Source organism: Rosa rugosa, chromosome 5 (genome assembly GCF_958449725.1).
Source record: "Rosa rugosa chromosome 5, drRosRugo1.1, whole genome shotgun sequence".
Classification (NCBI taxonomy): domain Eukaryota; kingdom Viridiplantae; phylum Streptophyta; class Magnoliopsida; order Rosales; family Rosaceae; genus Rosa; species Rosa rugosa.
In genome coordinates, this window is record NC_084824.1 from 30,446,231 (window position 1) to 30,459,388 (window position 13,158).

The 13,158-nt window shown below is 39.9% G+C and overlaps 1 long non-coding RNA gene across 3 annotated transcripts; it reads right to left on the bottom strand.

Annotated features, from left to right (window-relative positions):
• Positions 1 to 400: 400 nt before the first annotated feature.
• LOC133710546 (uncharacterized) lies at positions 401 to 2,995 on the bottom strand. Of its 3 annotated transcripts, XR_009846734.1 has the most exons (4): positions 2,706 to 2,995; positions 1,855 to 2,017; positions 1,268 to 1,762; positions 401 to 956 (listed from the first exon to the last, which is right to left on the bottom strand). It is a non-coding gene; the product is annotated as an uncharacterized LOC133710546 (long non-coding RNA). The 3 variants fall into 3 exon arrangements; XR_009846732.1 differs by having other exon boundaries at positions 1,268 to 2,017; XR_009846733.1 differs by having other exon boundaries at positions 1,241 to 2,017.
• Between the last annotated feature and the right edge of the window lie 10,163 nt (positions 2,996 to 13,158).

A 13,158-nucleotide genomic window follows, 5' to 3' on the forward strand; every position in this document is an offset into this window, starting at 1 on the left:
TCCTCGCAGATTAAGAATTGCGAGGAACAAAGATTCCTCACAGATTAGTAATTACGAGGAACTCAGATTCCTCACAAATTAATAAATATGAGAAACACATTTCCTTGCAGATTAGACATTGCAAGGAATGGATGTTCCTTGTAGTTAAGATTATGCTAGGAAATTTTTTTCCTCATAGAATACAAATGAAGAGATATCTCCGTTTTTCTCTCATATGAATAATTTATTATTATGAGGCTATTTTTGCTCTCATATGAATAATTTCTTATGACAGGGCTAATATATCCTTTTATTTATATCTGCTTGTGATATAGACATGTTGATAATAAGATAGAAGGAAAATACAGAAAATACAATTGACTTATAAAATCTACGAAGTTATATTAAATTTAGAGAGTAGTCACCAACATATAATTTTTCTATAATTGCAATTCCAAAAGGATTCAAAATAAAATATCCTATGATCGATTAAGGACTAATTAGTTCCTTAACTGCATATTTAAAAGATAATTCCTACATATTTGATGAAACCCAAGGGATCAATCTAACCCTCCATATCAGGGAAGTCATCACTGCCTTCAATACCATCAGTTCCTTGTACAAAGTTATCATCAGCATCACAATTGATGTTGTTACCCCCATTTAATTTGCTAAATATTGCCCGCCACACAGATTTCAACTTCACATTTTCAAGCAACTTACAGTGGATGTAAGCTTTTGTAGATTACCTTTCATCTCATTCCACATAGAGCATATTACCATGGAAAAAGCATACGAGATATCTAAGTGAGGAAAAGCACCTGCACTGTGAACCTTGCCACCTTTTCTCCCACACTCTCAACCATAATTACAATCTCATCATTCAAAGTCACTTCTGTTGACTCAATAGGAGTACCTTCTGGTGCCTCTTCAATGAGCTTTGCCTTGACATCTTTCCTACTCTACTTCATTTTCTCCTACAACAAAAAGAAGTGATATGATTATATATATATAGCAAACAAATTAACAAATCCAGACTATACTAGATATAATGCATTGTACATACCATGTCCATATACATCAAACATCCTTTTGTACAAAATAAAAATCTAGATATAAAGGCATTGTACATAAATTTCAACTAGTGTAGTATGCTTAACAACTATGTAAACGCAAGGATATTAAGCATGGACTTGAACTCTAAATCTTCTATAGTTTATATTTATAGAATTTATATGTATCATATTGATCGAAAACTTACATGTCTCACTCGTTTAACCTCACTTACCCACTTATGATCTGCATCTTGATACATATTTTCATAATTGTCTATAAATGATACAGGCTTACCACCTTCCTACACTTCAAAAAACATCCAGTTAATAAGAGTTTTAAATAATAGAATGCTTCATAAGTGACTTTTATTTAATTACCTTAACTGCCTGCAAAGCATGCTAAATAATTAGCATTGAACCAACCCAAAGTCGTGCAAGTCCCATCCAATCAAATAAAAGCTGGACTTGCTTGTGTATAGTGAAACTTAATGCTTTATACTTACTTTCACTTTTAAAATATGGATGAGAAATTGTGCCAAAATAAGTCCAAAAGGATATTCAAAATCAATATGGAACACATAAATTGAATAGCAAAGTAAATAAAAGAATGCAACCAAATAAACTGAACAAACAGAATGAACAAAGAAAAAGACGTTTCTTATTCCTGTAAATGAGAAAACCTGAAACCAAATCAGTGACGCAATTGAAGAATGGCGGTTGAGTCTGACCTGCAATCAAAATTTGAAGCAAATGTACTTTTAGAATAGCATGCTAGAGTATAAAGGCTTTAACTCCAATTTACTAGAGTATCATATCTCACACACTTTGAAGCAAATGCATTATGAATGCAGGATCATATTTTACTAGAGTATAATGGCCTGTGGGATACTACTCGCTAGCTAGCTCTGGTCACCCATCAAGCTGATCAATTAACCTCATAATCCAAAACGTCTCGTCCTCTTCGATTTCTTCATTTCGTCGTCCTGAAATCATAGAAAAAGTTACATTCTTGAACTTAGAGTTTGACATTTCGATGCTCAAACCAAGCAAACTCATAATCTCAGGGGATCTTTACCAATTACCTGTGTCAAGCTATTTTTCTACAGGACCTCCACAATGAAAACAAAGATAGAATGTATAGCGAAAAATATGGCCTATGAAATCAAGGTCACACCAGGATAGAGGCGTATTGCAATAAAAGTGCTAGTTACTCAAAAAATTAATGAAGTTATTTTAAGGCATTTTTTCAAACCCAGTAAGAATCAACCTCTTGAACTATAACCTAGACCTTTAAACAACAACAACTAACAAAAAACCAAAATATTTTTTTGCTAATTCATATAATTCACTACTTACAGAACACAATAAACACAGAGCAGAAAGCATATATCTGCACTTTACATACCCACAACTTTGAGTTCAACAAAACTAAGAATCAATGTTCCAAAGTCTCAGCAAGTTAAAGTGCATTTGGCTCTAAATTTTACCATTTTGACTAAACAGAGACAAAGAGTTGACATTTTTCTCCTTGAATGCATTCACCCAGTTCAAATAAACATAAGATACAGTGATAGAATGATAGAAATTAGCAAACTGACCATACCCAAACACCAAAATTCACGGACCAGTACTAAAAAGATTGAAACTTAAACCATAGCAACTGATATATACCTTGATTTCTCCGAGTTTGATTTGAAAGGTGGAAGCTTCCTCTCTCTAGGCGGAGGCTAAGTTGGTATGGAATATAGGGAAAGAGAGGAAATTCGAATGAAATGAAACAGGCGGGTCATCTTTTCTGGACCTCCATCGCGAAACCAACCCGGGAGAAATACGATGAATACGAAAATTTTAGGCTACGGTGCGGGTCATCTTTTCGGGTCCTCAATCTCAGTCAATTCACATCCTTAATTTGGCTGAACGATTCCAATGGCCTCAGGAAGCACCTTTAAACATGGTTCAAGGTCTTAGGGTTAGACCACAATATTTGAGTTTTAGGGTTTTATAAATCATTTTTATTGCTATTAGGGTTCGAAGTATCACAATTGAAAAAAAAAAAATCACATTCAACAACTACAATGAACATGTTGGGTATCAAAAAAGGTTGATATCATAAAAGATTAGAGAAAAGACAAAAAATTAATGAAACTTAGACTAATCAGGTGGAGAAAGTATTCAAGGTGTTTGTTGTCTTCACATTGGTGTACTAACGATATTTCTCCACCATTCCTTGTGATTCTTGGCCTGGTGAACTCGCCTTGAGTTTATGAACAAGTCTCCAGAAGGGATCGAGGCGAGTGGTGGAGGTTTTTACGTCAAACTCGAGCTCGTCGGTTTCTGAAAAAAAATTCCAGCCACCGTGACTGATTGCGGTAATTTTCGACCCCTTCCTATGTTTTCTAATAGCATGCCTTTAGAGTTTTTTGTTAAACTTGATGAGATGAAGAAGAGCAGCCCGGCCCCGACACCATTGGTGGTGGTCGGCGGCGGCTCTGCCATTAACTCCGGCGACCCTTTCCGGCCACCTCCGGGGGTCACAAGAACAGTTTCTGTGCATTTTTAGATTCTATACTTCAATATGATCATTTCGATATATTCTACGCAATTTTTAGATATCGTATGATTAAGTTATGAATTTTTACGTTTCGATCGTTCGATTTGTGATTTGTGAAGATCGGACCGTCTGATGGACTTGTAGTTTGATATGTTGATCGTATGACTGTCCCGATGACTTTGTGGGGTCACGGGCGAAGATTCGACCGTTGGATCTTCGTATAATTATGAAATAGTGATTTGGAAGGCGATTCGTGAGAATCTGACCGTAGGATTTTCGTATAAATTTATGGAGGTGTTAGTTGATAGGAGCATTTTAATGCGACGTTTTAACTGTTATTTCCTCATATTTACTTAGTTATTTCCTTAAATAAATCCGTCTTGATTAGGAAAGTTTCCATCTTTAGAAAGTTTCTATTTTTAGTAATTTTAATAAAAGTTTCTATTTTCTAGGTACATTGGAATAAATGACAAGGAAATGAGCTGAAATGAAGAAATGGAGTTTTCCTGGTCCAACTAGGAATCCTAGTCAACGCAGGAATCCTGATGAGGCTAGGAAACCTGAAGGCATTAGGAGGCTACATGGCTTGAAGATATTATGGGAGATTAAATCTGATTTTTGCATGGGAAATGATGGAGATAATGTGGAAATCAAGGAGATTACGTTGAGAAAATCAAGGGAGAGTTTCAAGGGATTGTGCAACAAGAAAAGGCTCAAAACAAGTCCAGATTCGTTCCTTAATTCCCTCAAGATATGTTGGCTGAAATTAGAGAATAAAATCTGCAATTTTAATGTAGAAATCAAGAGAAAATCAAGGGGAGGATGTTAAGGATAAAGCCATGGAGAGATTTAAGGGAGAAAAGGTCCAAAACAAGTCCCGATTCATTCCTATTTTCACTCAAGATTATTTTGGCCGAAAATTAAGAGAAAAATCAGATAAAATCTTGGGAAAATCAGCAATAATATATTTGGAAAAATTAGGGATTGATTTTGTAGCTTCCTGATTGGTTGAATGACATGACAGAGCTGACGTGGCATTAATTCATTGGTTGGAGCTGTGTGGTGCAACCAGAAAATTCCTTGGAAATTAAATTCATGAAGCCTTGCCTTCCCCTATATAAACCCCCCTATGCTAGATGTTTTAACAACAACAACACGACAACAACAACACCACAACACCTCTTCATTCAGAAAAATTCTCTCCATTCTCTAGTTGCAAAGTTCTGCGTTTTCAAGCAAGGAGAGGAAGAAGAAGAAGGAGCCGTGAAGATCATATCCTCCATCATCCACCTTGAAGGCTTGCTTCCAAGATTCAAGATCCAACCATCTAGCTCTCCATCTCCATCTCCACTCACGGTGTAATTCGTTCCTTTTCCTTGTAACCTTTTTGGTTTCCTTGTTTGATTTCGTATGAACTTGTTTCTAGTTAACCTAACGTTTAGGGCGAAGTTTAAGCCCAATTTCTATGTTTAAATAAAGTTTTCAGATTCTATTATTGTAATTCGAGAGTTGCTTATGTGAGTTTGTTTAATTAAATTTGCTTTATAGATATCTTTTGTAATTTAATCTTATATGGTTCGAAACACTTAGGGTTTTGATATGAATGGTGCTAGATTTAAGAACATGAAATCAACTTTTTGTTTTGTGTAACTTGAATCGAAGTAGTAAAGGTTTTGGACAAAAACTGAATTTAATTAAAGAGGATTGCAATTAGGGGGACTTTTTCATACTAAGTTGCACACTTGAGTTGATAGCCCTTCTATGTGTTTCATGCGTTAAACATGTCATGATTGACTAGCTTTCTAGGGTTTGATTACATGTTTGATAGGATTAATCTTTGTGCTTTCACTTAGGTTAATTAGCATTGAAAAGTAAAAAAATGGAAAATTATTTGCTTTCGAATATTTCACATGATCAACTCCTTTCTCATGACTTAGATGATCAATTATAGGGTTTGAATCGAATTTGATTACATGGAATTAGTTTTGATCTTTGTTCCTTGGTTCCACCTTTGTATATGTGTTTTTATATTTTCTTTCTTTTATTTATTTTAATTTTCAAAACTCTAATTCTTAAACCCCCCTTTTATTTCGTTATTTGTATATGTACTTTTTGTAAATAATACTTTTTACTTTTACTAATTAATTATTTATTTTTACAATTACAGGTGTACCCTCAATCCCCGGATTAGATCGATCCCTACTTGCTTATGCTAATAATGATATTTTTAGGGTTAAATTAAGCACTTGCTTTTAGCGTTATCATTAGTAAGGACGATTTCAAAAAGATCCGACCGTCGGATCTTCATGATGATTCTTGGTGGATTATCCTAAAGGCGATCTGTGAGGATCTGACCGTTGGATCATCATTTAATTTCGATCCGACCGTTGGATTGTTGTTTGAGTATGTTTTTGAGTTATTGGCTAAGTTAAGGTCATGTTTGATTAGGTGATTGACGGTCTTACTTGGGTGGGCAAGTTCGTTTGTGAATTGTGTTAAATTGAAGACACAGCGGGAATTTTGAGCTGAGTAAATCGCACATGGTTCATTTACGAACCGAAATTCAGTGATTTGTATTCAATAGTGAATTTGTGGGAACTGTTTTATGACAATAGATATTTGTTTTAAATTATATGGACTTGCTCAACTACGGTCCATAGGTAAGTAAAATGTATTTAAAATATAAAATGAATTTCTTGTTTTATTGCATTTGAACTATAGTTGGTATTAGTGGTTATTCCTGAGTGAATGATCACGTATATATATATTTACGTGGATATATATTTGGATGGTGTGGCAATGAATGATTTAATTGATGATTTATTATCTTGAGTAATTACATTATGTCATGTAATTGTTAATATTTTGTGAGGAAGTGTAAGGGAGTCAAAGCGTAACATTTGAGTCAGATAGGACAACTTTTAAATGTTTTGATCTACGGATTTTGTCACAAGTGGTGACTGAGGCAATATTATCGTAAGATTGAACCTTGGCCGGGTGTCAGTTACAATTCAGTTAGAGCTCTAGTCTGTCTGCCATAGTATGACATGAAAGCAGCGAGTAAGTGTACTCGTGATCATGAATACACTTTTGAAATTTGAAGTATGACATGAAAGTAGCGAGTTGAATTACTCGTGATCATGAATACATATTTATTATATAAGACGGGTCGAGTGGTGAGGATGAGTCTTGTTTGAACATGGTTTAGAAATTGAGGTTGAATGTTGGATTGTGCTAAGAATGCTTGAGTTGTTATCTTTAACTTAAACTGTGCAATTTCTAAGTTTACTCATACGAGCTTTGCAAAAAGCTTACCGGGTTTATGTTGTTGCAATCCCGATATACTATTCAAACAGTGTAGCGGGTAATCCTACAGGACAGGAGAATCAGGAAGGTGATCGAGCTGCATAGAGTTGCTGCATTTGTGTTATTCTGAATTTCTTTGGTGAGGTGTGTTATGCTCATTTAGAGCTTTACAATTTTACCTTGTGAGAGTGAATTGTAATAATGAATTTGAGGTTTTCGAGATTTTATATTCGAGTGGCGAGTGGTGTGTTTGTTCTGAGAAAAAATTCAGAAACGTAATTTTGTAATTATTATTATTCGTGTTTCGGATATGAATTGGATATTCAAAATTCGGGGCGTGACAGTTTGGTATCAGAGCGTAAGGTACATATTCGGTGATGTGTCAATACTTTTCGAGTGATGGCCCGTCTGCAGCGGATCCCCATCGTGTGCTCTTCAGTATTGACAAATTCATTGGGTATGTAAGAGCGTTAGAAGTTGTCTAGGACGTTAGGTCGTATTAGGAGTTTTGAATTACCCTGGACGTGTTAGTAACTTGGTTAATATGGACTTGTATTTGACTTATGCTATGCTTAAGTATTATACATATATTAACCAGGTATGCTATGTTCATTAGGAAATGGATTTGGTGGGAGGCGAAGGTAGAGGTCGAGGTAGAGGCAGGGTTCCTCCTGTCGAGATGCACGAGGACGAGGACGAGGTGCCTCTAATCGAACCGCCTGCTCCACCGGTGGATATTTTACATCTAGCAAAGTTGGTCAAGGAGGTCTCCAAGCTTGGAGTTGTCCCTTTTAAGGGAAGTACAGATCATTTAGAGGCTGATCAGTGGATCAGAAATTTGCGGAACTGTTTCAGGATGGTCATCTGCACTAGTGTTGAGAAGAAGGACGTCGCCACCTTCATGCTAAAAGATGAGGCACGTGTTTGGTGGGATTTTGTTGAGAGGAGTGAGGACGTGACTGCCATGTCCTGGGAGGAATTCGAGAGGCGCTTCAAGGAAAAGTACTTTCCTAGGTCCGTTGTGGAGAGATTGGAGAAGGAGTTTCTGGAGTTGACTCAGAAGAATATGACCGTTCGGGATTACGAGGCAGAGTTCTCTCGGATGTATCGCTTCGTGCCACCATGGGATACAGAAAGGTTAGCTATGCACTTTCTGCGAGGGCTGAACGAGAACCTTCGGGTTACAGTAGCATCGTTTGAGTTGGCGACTGTGGCACAAATGGCGGCAAACGCAATGGTACTAGAAGAGGCGAACCCACCTCCTCGGATTGGTCAGACAGCTGTGAGAGGCTTTCGGGACAGAGGGAAGGCTATAGCAGGGAGCAGTGGTTCGACGAGGCATCAGGGTGGGCCCTAGAAGAGGCAACGGACCCCCTTTCACCAGCAGGCTCCAGCCAAGGCAGCCTATCATCGCCAGGCTCCAGCCAGGGCAGCACCAGTCACGCTAGTGATATGTTATAATTGTGGGGAGGCAGGCCATGTCGCCAGAGGATGCACTAAACCGAGGAGTAGGGCATGCTACAAATGTGGGTTGGAAGGGCATTTAGCTAGAGAGTGTACCCAACCTCAGAATAGGGTGCAGGGAAACCAGCAGAGACTACTCCTACCTGCACCTGCGAGAGTCTTCGCTATTGGCCAAAGAGGCACCGGAGTGGAAGGTACTCTATCTGTTTATAACTATCTAGCTAGAGTATTGTTTGATACATGAGCCTCCCATTCCTTCATAACTAGTTCTGTGGTAGATGTTTTGGATTTGACTGCTACACCACTTACTAGATCTTTATGTGTTACATCGCCGCTTGGCATCTCTCTTGAGCTTGGTATGTTGTGTGATGATTGCCCTATTGAGATTTGTGATAGAGAGTTTACTGCTTCTTTGATTTTAATTCTGGATCACACATATGATGTGACTTTGGGTATGGATTGGTTGAGCCCGAACCATGCAGTAATTGATTGCTTTAGGATGATTGTGTCCTTCTATGTTCCTGGACAACCAGTGTTTAATTACCGTTGTCTGAAGTCCGACATCGCCATGAGGGCGAGGATTTTAACTCATATCGAATCAGGGAGTAGTGCTTCTGGGATTACAGGGATTCCTACAGTTTCAGAGTATGCTGATGTGTTCCGGGAGATACCGGGGTTGCCTCTAAAAAGAGTAATGGACTTCTCCCATATCGAAAGCACCCTATCGAATGGCTCCAGCTGAACTTCAGGAGTTGAAGGTTCAGATTGAGGGATTACTTACACAAGGGTTCATACGGGCTAGTGTATCTCCTTGGGGAGCACCAGTGCTGTTTGTGAAGAAGAAGGATAATTCACTTCGATTATATGTGGATTATCGGCAGCTGAACAAGGTGACCATCAAGAACAGGTACCCTTTACCTAGGATTGATGACTTGTTCGATCAGCTTAGGGAGGCTACTGTGTTCTCAAATATTGATTTGAGATATGGATATCACCAGTTAAGGGTGAAGGATGAGGATATTCCAAAGACGGCGTTCAGGACCAGGTATGGACATTATGAGTTTCTTGTCATGCCATTTGGTCTAACTAATGCACCGGCATCATTCATGGACTTGATGAACCGCACGTTCAGTCCTTACTTGGACCAGTTTGTTATAGTCTTCGGGGATGACATCTTGATTTATTCAAGGTCGTCTGATGAGCATGAGAAGCATTTGCGAATTGTACTACAGACGTTGAGAGAGAAGGAATTGTTTGCCAAGCTTGAGAAGTGCGATTTTTGGCAGAAGGAAGTCAAGTTCCTTGGGCATGTGGTTTCGAAGGATGGAGTTTCTGTTGATCCTTCGAAGGTTGAAGCGGTGATGAGTTGGAGTCGTCCCACTACTGTTACAGAGATCCGTAGCTTCCTCAGATTGGCAGGGTACTACAAGCGTTTCATTGAGGGGTTTTCTGGTATTGCTTCAGCTTTGACCAAGTTGACAAGGAAGGACACTCAGTTTGTATGGATAGATGAGTGTGAGAAGGCTTTCAATGAGCTGAAGACTAGGTTGACTACGGCTCCAGTGTTGACTATTCCTACTAGTGGTAGTGGTCTAGTTATCTACAGTGATGCATCTCATCAAGGTTTGGGGTGTGTGTTGATGCAGAATGGTGGTGTTGTTGCTTATGGTTCTAGACAACTGAAGGTTCATGAACGGAACTACCCCACTCATGATCTACAGTTAGCTGCAGTGGTGATTGCCTTGAAGATTTGGAGGCACTATCTTTATGGTGAGAAGTTCGAACTCTTTTATGATCATAAGAGTTTGAAATATCTATTCTCCCAAAAGGAGTTGAACATGAGGTAGAGAAGATGGATGGAACTCATCAAAGACTATGATTTCACTTTGGAGTATCATCTTGGGAAAGCCAATGTCGTAGCGGATGCTTTGAGTAGGAAGCCCCGAGTAATCATGGCATCACTTATGGTGCAGGAGTGGCTCATGTTGGAAGCTTCATCCGAGTTTGATCTTATGCCCGCAGGAGATGGACATGAAATCTTTCTCGGTAGTATAACCTTACAGTCCACCTTGATTTCTAGGATCATTCAAGGTCAGACACGTGATGAGTTTGCTTAGGCGAGGATTGCTGATCCAAATGTGGAGGGTCCATTTGAGTGGACTATTGGGGCAGATGGAGGGTTGAGATTTCGAGGAAGATTGTATGTCCCAAGTGTTGATAACCTCAAGGAGGAGGTCATGCGGGAAGCACATAGATCTCGATACACTGTATATCCAGGGGGTACCAAAATGTATATGGATCTACGAAGACAGTTTTGGTGGTATGGAATGAAGAGAGATGTGGCTGAGTGTGTGTCTAAGTGCCTTACCTGTCAGTTGGTGAAGGCAGAGCATCAGAGGCCCGCGGGGATGCTGAAACCCTTGCCAATTCCTGTTTGGAAATGGGAAGAAATCTCCATGGACTTTGTGACTGGATTGCCTAGGTCCAGGCAAAGTTATGACTCAATTTGGGTAATTGTTGACCGATTGACGAAGTCAGCACACTTTCTTCCTGTGGCAAAGACTTACTCAGGTGATGCATTGTGCAAGTTGTACCTGAATGAGATAGTGAAGCTTCATGGTGTGCCGGTCACTATTGTTTATGATCGAGATGCTCGTTTCACTTCGGAATTTTGGCGTAGATTCCATAAGGCATTTGACACATCTTTAGCTATGAGCACTACATTTCATCCACAGATGGATGGGCAGACTGAGAGAGTGAATCAGGTGATGGAGGATATGCTTAGAGCTTGTGTTCTGGACTTTAAGGGAAGTTGGGCGGATCATGTACCATTGGTAGAGTTTGCCTACAACAACAGTTATCACGCCAGCATCGGCATGGCCCCATATGAGGCTCTTTATCGTAGGCCATGTAGGACTCCTATCTGTTGGGCAGAAGTAGAAGAGAAGGGACTCTTGGGTCCTGCACTTGTTCAGGAGACTACAGGGAAGATCACTACTATTCGGGATAAGATCCAAATAGCACAAAGTAGACAGAAGAGTTATGCAGACTTGAAGAGAAGACCAGTAGAGTTTGAGACGGGTGATCATGTGTTCTTGAAAGTCTCACCTATGAAAGGTGTGGTGAGATTTGGCAAGAAGGGGAAGTTGGCACCGAGATATGTTGGACCTTTCGAGATTCTGGAAAGGGTCGGAGACTTGGCATATCGGCTTGCTTTACCTGTTAGCATGTCTGGCGTACACAATGTTTTCCATGCATCTATGCTCAGGAAATACATCCAAGATGAGTCTCACTTGATTGATCATGGTACTATCGAGGTAAATACAGATGTGACCTTCGTAGTTGAACCTGTTCGTATCTTGGATAGGTCTACGAAGAGGCTTTTAAGGAAGGAGGTTGACTTGGTCAAGGTATTGCGGAGTCACCATGATGAGGGTGATGCTTCTTGGGAGTTGGAATCTGACATGAGGGCAAGGTACCCAAAGCTGTTGGTCGATGAGAGTGTTTGAATTTCGGGACGAAATTCTTTTTAGGGGGGTAGATTGTAATAACCTCAATTTTCAATCAAAGCAAAACTTGGTGGTCCACTAGAAGTGTTGAACAAGAAGACAAAAGAATAAAGTTGGAGTGTTCAATTATGTGTGTGTGTGCAGCAGCATGCCGTACCAAGCGGAGAGCAATGATTAATCAATTGCCACTTACTATAATTAAATTGTCGTATTTTTCTAGTTTTGGCACTATAGTAGTGGCGATTACTTTTAATAAAAATTGTGTGGCGTGTTCCGTGTTTTGAGCGACAGTGGGAAGTAGTGCTTCTGCTTTGCTTCTTTTATATTGTATGCGAATTAGTGGAAGGTGGTAGGCAAGCACAGAAAAGTCTCTCTCTCTCTCTCCCTTTCGCGCGTCCGAGCCCAGAAGAAAACAAAGGAAAGAAAACAGAGCAAGCTTTGCCGACCGAGCTCTCCCTCCTCCGGCCACCTCATGACCCCAGACGACTTCCCTCGTGCTCGCCTTGACCTTGCGCAGCTGCCAGTGGTAGCCTTACGCCGCGGCACGGCCGGCAGCGGCAGCGGAAAGCCTGTTCCGTTTTGAGACCGATTTGAAGTCGATCCAAATATCTCGAGCTACCGACCACCAAAACTCGAGATTCTTGGCTCATTAGACTCACCTCAACTTGCTGAACAAGCACCAAGAAGGGCCAGACCTGGGTAGATCGATTTCACGTTCGTCGGAGCTCAACCCGTTTTGATCGAAAAACAACCTTTCGATCTGGATATCTCGAGTTACAGACCACCATTCCATGTGATTCTTGGCCTGGTGAACTCGCCTTGAGTTTATGAACAAGTCTCCAGAAGGGATCGAGGCGAGTGGTGGAGGTTGTTACGTCAAACTTGAGCTCGCCGGTTTCTGAAAAAAATTCCGGCCACCGGGACTGATTGCTGTAATTTTCGACCCCTTCCGGATGTTTTCTGATAGCATGCCTTTAGAGTTTTTTGTTAAACTTGATGAGATGAAGAAGAGCAGCCCGGCCCCGACACCATTGGTAGTGGTCGGCGGTGGCTCTGCCATTAACTCCGGCGGCCCTTTCCAGCCACCTCCGGGGGTCACAAGAGCAGTTTCTGTGCATTTTTAGATTCTATACTTCAATACGATCATTTCGATATATTATACACAATTTTTGGATATCGTATGATTAAGTTATGAATTTTTACGTTTCGATCGTTCGATTTGTGATCTGTGAAGATCGGACCGTCCGATGGACTTTTAGTTTGATATGTTGATCGTATGACTGTCCCGATGACT